The following is an 11,328-nucleotide window of genomic DNA, read 5'->3' on the forward strand; positions in this document are numbered from 1 at the left end:
GAAAGCTTGATAAGGGCAGAGCTAGTTGTCTGTTTTGTTTATTGCTCAAATATTTGTTGTCTGGCAAATCTTGGCTCTAGTTCTGCTAGTACGTAATTCTGCCATCTGTAAAATGAGATGTTAGACTTTATTATAATAATATAAATTCTAATCAAAACTGAAATTCAAATATTACTAGCTTTCCTATAGATACATACACGTGAGATCTACATTTCCCCTCTGTATCTATTCCACATACACTCACGTTATAGTCCATACATATTCACACATGTATGTGTACATTACAAATACACACACACAGAGAATGAAAGAGCTAGTACTTTCATAAATTAAAAAAAACTCATTGAATGCTTATTAGTAACAGGCATTGTTGTAAATACTTTACTAGTGTTAACTCTTTTAATCTTATTCATAACAACCCTATCAAGTAGTTGCCATTATTAGTGTCTATTTTATATGCAGAAACACATACAGAGAAAGATTAAACAGTGTGCTCCAAAGAATTATGGCTCTAGAGTTTACACTATTCACTACTACACTAGCCTGACATCCTGCCTAGATTGCTTTATAAGTACCAAAGACCAAAAACAAACAAACAAGCAAAAATCAGTATGATTCAGTATCTACATCCTCAAGCTAATGCTTCTGTATTAGAAGTCAGTCCAAACTATACTAATTCTGTTCAAATACATTTCTCTACATGCGCTTCTGATATTCTAACCACTGGATTGTATACCTTCCCTATCATCATTCAGTCAAACCCTAATATTTAAGGTCTAGTAACAACTCCTCCACGTAATTCCCACCCCCAGCTTTTTTCTGTTAGAGTCTTTAAATCTCTCCGTGTTCGAACTGCATTTACATTTCTTCTTTTTACTGTAGTTATTTATGTTAAGAGAGCAAAAGAAACAAAAGACATGAGATCACTTCATAAACACTAAAGTTATTTTATAAGATACTTAATACACACCAAGTCAAAAGTATTGTTAACCAAAGAAAGAAAATAGAAAACAATGGACTCAATATCCCTAAACAGAGTACTTCAAAAGCAAGCACAACCTGGCTCTAACTTGCTGCCAATTTCAATAGAAAGGAAAAATTATACCCAAACCATACCACATCATTAAGTTTTGTTTTAACTAATCAAAGAAGCCATTTTAATCAAACTACATGAAACAAAAAAAATTGAAAGATGAAATATGATATTTATTAAAATATTTACTGATCCAGGCACTTTGGGAGGCCAAGGCAGACAAATCGTTTGAGGTCAGGAGTTCAAGACCTGGCCAAAATGGCAAAACCCGTCTCTACTAAAAATACAAAAATTAGCTGGGCAAAGTGGTGGGTGCCTGTAATCCCAGCTACTTGGGAGGCTGAGGCAGGAGACTCGCTTGAACCCAGGAGGAGGAGGTTGCAGTGAGCAAGATCGTGCCACTGTACTGCAGTCTGGCTGACAGAGTGAAACTCTGTCGCAAAAATAAATAAATAAATAATTACCGAGCAATTTATCATTCACGTACAGAATACTATGCATTATACTATGTTTTCCGTTCTACTTTGTGATCTTTTCACTTTCTAAATTTCAGGTCTCTACTTAAGAGATAGTTGATGATATCTGACAATAGTATAGCAAAAGAAAACTTTTAAAATATTATTTTAATTCCATCTGAACAGTATTTCAAAGTAGTAACTGAAGTAAGTCAACAGTAAATTAATTTGTATAAAAAGCACTACTAAATTTGATAGCCATATGCAAAAGAATGAAACTGGACCCATCTCTCACCACATACAAAAATTAGCTTAGAAAAGACTTAAATGTAAGACCTGAAACTATACTATAAAAATCCTAGAAGCAAACGTAGGAAAAACTCTTCCGAACATTGGCCTAAACAAAGAATTTATGACTAAGAACTCAAAAGCAACTGCAACAAAATCAAAAACAGACAAATGAGACTTAATCAGCTAAAAAGCTTCTGCACAGCAAAAGAAATAATCAATAAAGAGACAACCCACAGAATGGGAGAAAATATTAGCAAACTATACATGTGACAAAGGACTAATATCCAGAACCTACAAGACACTCAACAAGAAAAACACAACTCTATCAAAAAGCGGGCAAAGGGCATGATCAGTTCCTTTTCAAGACATAAAGCAGTCAACAAACATGAAAACAAATGCTCAACATCACTAACCATCAGAGAAATGCAAATTAAAACTATTATGAGATACCATCTTCCACCAGTCAGAAAAGCTATTTATCAAAAAGACAAAAAATAACAAAGCTGGCAAGGATGTGGAGACAGGGGGAATGAGCATACACTGTTGGTGGGAATGTAAAGTAATACAGCCATTATGAAAAACCGTATAGAGGTTCCTCAAAAACTAAAATCAGAACTACCATGACGTTTCAGGTGACAGAGAATTCTAATTACCTTAATTTGATCATTATATGTTGTAAACATGTACCAAAATATCACATGTACCCTGAAAAATATATTATAAAAAAGAAAAAAACATATTTTTAAAATACTGATATACCAATAATAAACCTCCATTATGACTAAAGTCCACCTTATCCAATCCCTACACTTTGGGGAAAGTAAGTTCCTACTCTGTGTTCTCATAATACTCTTTAATGTATGTTTAGAAGAATATGTCTCATAATGCAATTATTTACTTACATGCATCTTATTCCTAGCACAGTATAAATGAAAGCATTCATACTTTCAAGAGATTGAATCCCAAAGTTACAACTAAAAAAAAAAAGAAACAGAGAATAAAATAACATCCCTATAAACAATAAAAGCAAGTCTGAAAGAGATGCTCATAGAAGAGATAAAAATGAACTCCTATTTCAAAGCAAACTTAAAAAAAAATATGAGAAATACATATATCAGATATACATAGTATTATATATATATCAAATATATCAGAATTAGAAAAGCTCAGAAGAAATGAGGTGCTCAAGAAATAATTTAAAATAAAAGGGAAAAAATCATTTCAGAAATGAAGACTTAAAGGATTACGAGAAAAAATGTATTGGATAAAATCTTAGAGAAACACAAGGTGTAAAGAAAGAAAGCTTAATGAAAAATAAAAAAAGGAGGGGGGAGTGCAAGAATCTGCATGAATGTGAGCATGAGCAAGAAAGCAGGCTTAACTATAGCATCTAGGGATACATACTTGAATAATAAAACCAAAAACGTAATTCATTTTCAGAAAAACCAGGACAGTGCTTACTTTTTAAAGGACAGGGTTACACAGGTGCTAGCCTTATAATTCACTAAGTTACACATTTGTTTTGTGTGGTTTTCTGCATTTGTTTCACTTTACAATTAAAAAAAAAAAAGAATTTAGGAAAATAAACTGCTGCTGACATTAATTTAAAACTACCTCTAGCCCAGGCACAGCAGCTCACACCTGTAATACGGGCACTTTGGGAGACCGAGGTAGGCAGATCACCTGAGGTCAGGAGTTCAAGACCATCCTGGCCAACACAGTGAAACCCATCTCTACTAAAAATACGAAAAAATTAGCCAGGCATGGTGGCTCATTCCGGTAGTCCCAGCTACTCCCAAGCCTGAGGCAGAATTGCCTGAACCCCAGAGGCAGAGATTGCAGTGAGCCGAGATCACGCCACTGCGCTCCAGGACGGGCAACAAAGCAAGACTCCGTCTCAAAATAAAAAAGGAACTTACTTGCTATTATAATTATGTATAATTATTTGCTTACAGTTCTATCTCAGCCACTAGACCTGTAGTTCTCAAACTTTCAATGTTATCCCACAATAAGAAATGTATTTTTTTCATGGAGACCCACAATATATATACATATATAACTAAAACAAAAATTTCATGAAATAATACTTTTACCCTTACCATATATAATGTACTAAAATTTATTTAGATTGTTTTCTAATAAAAGCTGGTCACAATTTCATGAAATAATACTTTTACCCTTACCACATAAAATGTACTAAAATTTTTTTAGATTGTTTTTTAAGAAAAGCTGGTCACAATTTTCCACCCCAATTCAGTCACCCATTTAAGAAATACTACACTAGAATCTAAATCCTTGTTGGCAGAACTCAATACATTCATTTGTATGCTCTAGTACAGACCATAACATGTAGTGAACATTTAAATGTTTAAATCAATGAATAAATATAGTAGATGCTGTATTAGAAAACTGAAACGGTATCTTCATTGCTTTGGGGCAAGTTAAAAAAAAAAAAGAGAAAAGTGAAACAGAAAGGCTCTCAAGTCAAATTGACCGACCATCCACCAACATACTAATGCAATCTCTGACAAATGACTGAACCTCCTTGAGTCCCAGGGAATAACACCACTTACTTAACTTGCTAAAACAATAAAGTACCAACATTCCTGCCACAGAGTAAGCATTCTATAAATATTAGTTTCTCTCCCTATCTTGTATTATTCCCTACTCCTTCTTAGGAACAGATCAAGATGTAAGCATCTCATCCTAACAAATACTCATTTTTTTAAAGACTTCAGATTTTAGTACAAAGATTAATGATTTTTTTTCAAGTCTGAGAGATTTGGGTAAATACCCAGTATTGCATTTACACAATTTCTCATTATCTGTTTATAAGAATATGACACTCCTTACAGCATTATTGATAATTAAATTATGGCCAGGTGCAGTGGTTCATATTTGTAATTCCAGCACTTTGGGAGGCTGAGGTGGGCAGATCACTTGAGGTTAGGAGTTCAAGACCAGCCTGGCCAACATGGTGAAACCTCATCTCTACTAAAAATACAAAAATTAGCCAGGCACAGTGGTGTATGCCTGTAGTCCCAGCTACTGGGGAGGTTGAGGCTGGAGAATTGCTTGAACCCGGGAGGCGGAGGTTGCAGTAAGCCGAGATGGAGCCACTCAATGCACTCCAACATGGGCAACAGAGCACAACTCCATCTCAAAAAAAAATTAAATTATATACTCATGTGTCCAGTATAATATAACCATGCCAGTACACAGCAGACACAATAAAGATTGCAGTTGTTGCTGTGATTATTAATAATCGTTGTTCAATCAGCATAGAAAGAGGTAGTATTTAAACTGAATTTTTAAGGATGGAAGGGTTGGATAAAGGCATGGTGCAGTCAAAAGGATCAGTAAAATCTTAATTATAAGAAATCTCCTTTTTTTCCTATTTCCTCTTGTAAGGAAAAGAAAAAAACTACAAGGATATAAATGTGTCAATTTCCACAATTCTCTATCTCCAAGGTTATATACAAAACTCAGAATAACCACACTAACCCGGTATCAATACAAAATTTGAATGTAAATATTGGCCCAAAGAGGTGGCTCACGCTTAAAATCCCAGCGCTTTGGGAGGCTGAGGTAGGAGGATCCCTTGAACCCAGGAGTTTGAGAACAGCCTGGGCAACATAGTCAGACCTCCCCTCTACAAAAAAATAAATAAATAAATAAATAAATTAGCCAGGGGTGGTGGAGCGTCCCTGTGGTCTCAGCTACTTGGTAGGTGAGGCAGGAGGATAACCTGAGCCTAAGAGGTGGAAGTTGCAGTGCACTGTGATTGTACCACTGCACTCCAGCAGGGTTGAGGAGTGTGACCCTGCCTCAAAAAAAAAAAAAAGAATTTAAATATATAAAAATTCTGTTCAATGAGCTATACAATTTAAAGTGTATTAATGACATATTTTAGAAAGAATTTCAATTAAGAGTTCAAAGTAAGAGTGTTTTGTAGTTAACCCAGTTTACCAGAAAAATATTAACTGGAATCTTTACTTAATAAGTCTTTAATAAAATTTTATTCTCCAATAAAATTGGTATTATTTGGTTAAAAACATTCCCAAAAACATTTCCAATGTTAGGATGGCAGCACTGTTCTACTCTTCTATTAAATACGCAGTAAATTCCCTCCAAAAACGTTTATTATCACTTTGAAAACTTTAGTTAATGTTTTTTATTTCCTCAGCCTCATTTTCTTTTTCCATAAATAAATAAGCATGGCTTCTCATAGAGAGACCAGGGTCCCTGTTGTTTTCCCCATGTGTTTTCTCCAACACACCTTTCAAAAAACTTCTCAGAAAAAAAAAAAGCTTTTGAGTGTCAGAAGCACCAATACCTGTAAAAATACTAGCAAGAAGGCAAGAATTTTCTTCTAACACCTGTGAACATTTTTAAGATAGGAAGATAGTTAACAGTAATTAAACTATCCCAGTGATTTAACAGTAATATATCTACTTGGGAAGAATCAAACTAATTTTCCATTATCTGTGCTAGGAGCAAAGAGATGTCTATTTTTATGGTACGTCTGTTTAACCTTTATGCTAATAGCATATATTCTAAATGTTTACTCAAGAGCTTTTATTATTTAGCCTTTTAGGGCTTTAGTAATTTTATGTTTATAAACTGTCAACGAAATCAGGACCTAAGGTGAGGAGACACATCCTATGTGGTATTTAAATCAGGCAGGCTCCAGAAGAAGAGAAATGTCTCTCTTGCTCACCACTGTATTCTTAGCAACTACATACAATAGATACTAAATAAATATCTGTCCAATTTTAAATATTCGTTTATGGAAAGGAAAATTAGGTTGAGGGAAATTAAAAAATACATGAATCAAAATTAGGTTAAGGCTTTTGAGTATGGCACGTACTTAGCGACTTGCTTCATACTTAGCGACTTGCTTCCAGAAGAGTAGATTGGAAGGAGGCAGGAAAGTGGGCGAAACTCCACAAAGACCTCAACCACATGATCAAGGTAATTATCATCAGTTTTATCATGTTGTTAGTTTGTATCATTGATATGATATGATGAGGTTGGCACTTCATCTTATAACTTCTTATAACTTCATCTTATAACTTATAACTTCATGTTATCTTCCTCCCTAAAACTCATAATCCCAGTCTAATCATCAGAAAAATACCAGATAAATCTCAATTAAGGGATATTCTATAAAATGTCTGACAAGTACTTCTTTAAACTGTCATAGTCATCAAAACAAAGAAAAGTCACAGAAAGTGAAATTCTGGAACAAAAAAAAAGACATTAGGGAAAAATTAGTGAAACTGGAATAAAGTATGTAGTCTAGTTAATAGTACTGTAACAATTTTGTTTCCTTAATTGTGACAAATGTACCATTGCAATGCAGGAAATTGAACAGGTGAAACTGGGTGAAGTATACTCTGTCTACTAGCTTGCAACTTTTCTGTAACTATAAAACTATTCTAAAATAAAAAGTTTATTTAAATAGAAAAGTTAGGGTAAGGGAAATAAAGTATATATGAATCAAAATCCCTTAGAAGCAAATAATAATAAACATTCTTTTGATTCCTTTATCTTTAGTGAAAGGACAGGGATAGCATTCTCATTTATGAAATAAAATTACTAATAAAACAATACCATAAGCCGGGCGTGGTGGCTCCCACCTATAATTCCAGCACTTTGGGAGGCTGAGGCAGGTGGACACCTGAGATCAGGAGTTGGAGACCAGCCTGGCCAACATGATGAAACTCGGTCTCTACTAAAAATACAAAAATCAGCCAGGCGTGGTGGCGGGTGCCTGTAATCCCAGCTACTCCGGAGGCTGAGACAGGAGAATCACTTGAACCCGGGAGGTGGAGGCTGCAGTGAGCCGAGATGGCGCCACTGCACTCCAGCATTACTATAAGCATCGCACACATCTGTAGTATTAATTTTGAAGTCACATATGACCAAAGCAAAAGCTCCTTTAAATGTTAGTTTTCCAAAGCATCAATCTTTGTTCTCAACCCTTCAAAAATTCTTTTTTTGTGTGAGACGGAGTCTCGCTCCGTTGCCCACGCTGGAGTGCAGTGGCATGATCTCAGCTCACTGAAACCTCCACCTCCTAGGTTCAAGCGATTCTCCTGCCTCAGCTTCCCGAGTAGCTGGGACTACAGGCATGCCCCACGAGGTCCAGCTAATTTTTGCATTTTTGGTAGAGACAGGGTTTTGCCATGTTGGTCAGGCTGGTCTCAAGCTCCTAATCTCAGGTGATCCTCCTATCTCAGCCTCCCAAAGTGCTGGGATTACAGGCACGAGTTAAGCAATCCGTTTTTCAAGAGATGGGAGTCTGGCCTCATTATCCAGGCTGGAATTGAACTCCTGATCTCAGGAGATCCTCCTGCCTTAGCCTTTAAGTATTTTATGACCTCATTTACTTTTCTTTCTCAACTAAAAACTGCTCTCAGTGGTTAGCACATATACTTATTTATCAATTGTATTGTCTTTTCTGCCCTGAGGCCTAGATACCACTTCAATATCTTTATCTATTTTCTCTGATTGAGCACCATTGTTATGGGGTAATTAAAATTCCAATAAAATGGTGCTGCTATAACTTCTCTATACAGTTCTTCTTGCGCAGATTTTAAATGGTTCCTGTGGTTTAACATTCTTCAAGTAAAACTGATTCAAATAAAAACATACATTACAGAAATAATTCAAATCTACCAAAGCATTCACAAAATGAAACGATGCATTAGTAAACAAAGGTTGTCCTTAAATTCAAAAATTTTCCAAACTCTCCAAAAGTCTATTTTTTATCTCCAACTCTTTGACCTTCTACTTTTATATATTCTAAAAATTATATTTCATTCTCTTAAAATCAGTTCATGTTAACATTCATATTAACTTCACATTCTTTCAAAAAAAAAGCCTTAAAAAGTACACATATACACCAATCAAATCACTACTTCATCCCTAAAAAAGTATTTTCACTGGTAATTTTATTTACGTATGTTTAGATCACAATTTTTATGTAAAAAGAAAAAAAAACCTGAGATATTTCTAAAACTATCAAAAAGAAATCCTCCAGATAATGCAATTATTTCTGACTACATTAGAATCTCTCATTAATGGTTTGAAATTCAAGTAATATTTTTTCCCAAAGTTGGCAAACTCCATAATGCACTATATCTACTATTCCCCATCACTCTATGATGGTACCTAATAATGCTGAGGTTTTAAAGATGGATCATCAAAACAGCAGAGAATGGCAAAAAACGTCAGTAAACACCTTAGAAGTCCTGCAAGGTAACAGAGGTAAGTCTTAAGATTCGGATGGAACAGGTACAGGCATTAATGGCTCAGCTTCCTTCTCTTCGCCATCTAAGAAAGCACCAAGATAAATGTACAAGCAAAGCGACAGCACAGTTACAAAGCCCCTGGCTACCAGAGAAACCTCAGCCCCTAGTGCCGCTAGTGCACTCTATTACACTCAGCCGACCACGTGGCTGTCACAATCAGAAAAAAGATATGAGAAACAGCTTCAACTAACCTGGAAATACTTAACCGCCCTCCTCCCCTCACCTAGGAGTTGGGGTGGAAGAAAGTCTGTGTCATTTATTTGCAGCTAAAACTCTTTTCCCAGTAGGAAGAAAATGAAGTTCAGAGACTGCTGTAAAGAGACTTTAAAGCAGAAATCCAGTGCAAGAACACTGCGAGAGTGTGGCTGCTTCTGGCTCCTCAGCGAAGCAGACACCCCAACTCCCGAGAGCTGCGGTGGGAACACAGGCATTTTGCAAAGGTGCAAAAGGGGGTGGAGTTAAGGAGTGGAGGATGGAGTACGGAACACATGGACCTGGGCTGCTTTCCCCTAACTACCACCGTCCTGCCGGGTTCCACACAGGCTGCTGCTGCAGTGGGGCAAACTCGGAAGGCTGAAGGGCCTCTCCCACCGCTGACCTCTCACTTTGCCAGGAAAGAGAGGACTGAAAGGCAAAGGTAACCACGGCCCCAAAGGAGGCGGCGATCAGGAAGTGTCCATATTGCAGCACTGAAACATTAGCTCCTTCCCAAGACAGCCACCCTCGGAGGCCCCCAAGAGGCGGTGGAGGGGCAAGAGGGTGCTGGGGTCGCCCCACCCACACACACACCCAGAACCCGCCTCTGCCCACCACAACGCCTGGCCGCCTCCGGCACCTCCCCGGGCACTACTTGGCGGGGCCCACCCAGTCCCAACAGGGGCCGAACGAGGACTCCGAGCCCGGTAGGTCTCGCTCCACTTCAAGCCAGGAGAGGGGGCGTTGCAAAGGCTCCGAGGTGCTTCGGGTACTTTCCTAACAGCAGATTCCAGTCCCAAGCCGGGCTCTGAGGGTCCTCGGGGCCCCCTCCACCCCCTTCCCGGAGAGACGACACCCTTCGCCGCGGTTTCCGCCGCGCGACAGCCCCTCCCGGGAGGTCATTACCTCTCAGGAAAAACTCCTAACTCCTCACAAGCCACACTCCCCTCAGTTCGACGTCCCCCGGAGCCCACACACCACCCGATACGCGCGCCGGGGACAACCCCGCGCCGGCGCAAATTCCTCATGGGACAAAAATGTCCGGGCGCGTCACGGGACAGCCGCCTCCGCGCCCCACGCCTGGCGCGGGTCGCTTGCGCTGCCTCCGCGCCCGGGAGCTGCGCCGCGGGGAGCGCCGACCCCGGGCGGCGCCGACCCAGGAGGGCATGGCTCCGCTCGGGACTCACCGTCAGCTCGGCCGACCGGCCGGGAGGCAAGGGACGGGCCAGGGAAGACACAATATGGCAGAGCCCCGCAGCTGCTCCCTGAAGCTTCCAGCAGTCGCCTCCGGGAAGACGCGGCAACGAGCAGGCAGCAGCAGCTGCAGTGGCGGCTCCGGCAGCACCACATCCCCCTCCCGCTCGCTTCCTCCCCCTCCCTCTCCTTCCCCTTCCCCGCTGCCATGGCAACGCGGCGCCAAGGAGATTAGCCCCGCCTCTCCCTCCAGTCCCGCCTCCCGGGACCCAGAGGAAGGGGGCTCGGCCGACCGCTCCTGGTTCCCGCCCACCTCCTACCGAAGGGACGGGCCTGGGATCCGGCTGGCTGCCCCGCACGGCGGCTGAGGTGGGGGTGAAATGCAGGGTCCGGAAGGGCGGGGCTCACACGGAAAGCAGGGCGGAGGCGCTGTAAGCCGGTGTGGGTTTTGGGCTGAGCAGGGCAGGGGAAAGCGGGAAAATGGAAAGGCCTCGCCTGTCCGAGGAAGGACCTATAGGAGTGCGGCGGCGGCGCGGCGCGGCCGCTGAGTGGCCGAGGAGGCGCGGGGCGGGGCTAGGTTGCCGCAGGGCAGGACGGCCCTCTTTGCCTGTGCCCCGACTGCTTAGACCGGCCTCGACACCCCAAGTTACGTGGGTTTCCGCAAGAGCCTTCCGCTATTGCCCAGGCGCTTTAGCGCTTTAGGAACGGTAAAGCATTGCTGTAACTTAAAATAGTGTTACTCTTGCTTGACTGAAATGTTCTGTGAAAACAAGTCAGTGTGTTTGCGGTAGGGAAAAAAAGACTTAGGAATCAACCAAAATTTAGTATGCATAACATTTAC

At 40.2% G+C, this 11,328-nt stretch overlaps 1 protein-coding gene across 1 annotated transcript in view; it reads right to left on the bottom strand.

The window, feature by feature from the left end:
• Window positions 1–10,647, bottom strand: part of FOXN2 (forkhead box N2) — a 71,515-nt gene extending 60,868 nt beyond the window's left edge. Inside the window, exon 1 of the mRNA XM_011935853.1 lies at window positions 10,481–10,647. The gene's annotated coding sequence lies outside the window, so the exon portion shown is untranslated. The remainder of the gene's footprint in view (window positions 1–10,480) is intronic.
• Between the last annotated feature and the right edge of the window lie 681 nt (window positions 10,648–11,328).

Source organism: Colobus angolensis, unplaced genomic scaffold, assembly GCF_000951035.1.
Source record: "Colobus angolensis palliatus isolate OR3802 unplaced genomic scaffold, Cang.pa_1.0 Scaffold15, whole genome shotgun sequence".
In the NCBI taxonomy this organism is placed as follows: domain Eukaryota; kingdom Metazoa; phylum Chordata; class Mammalia; order Primates; family Cercopithecidae; genus Colobus; species Colobus angolensis.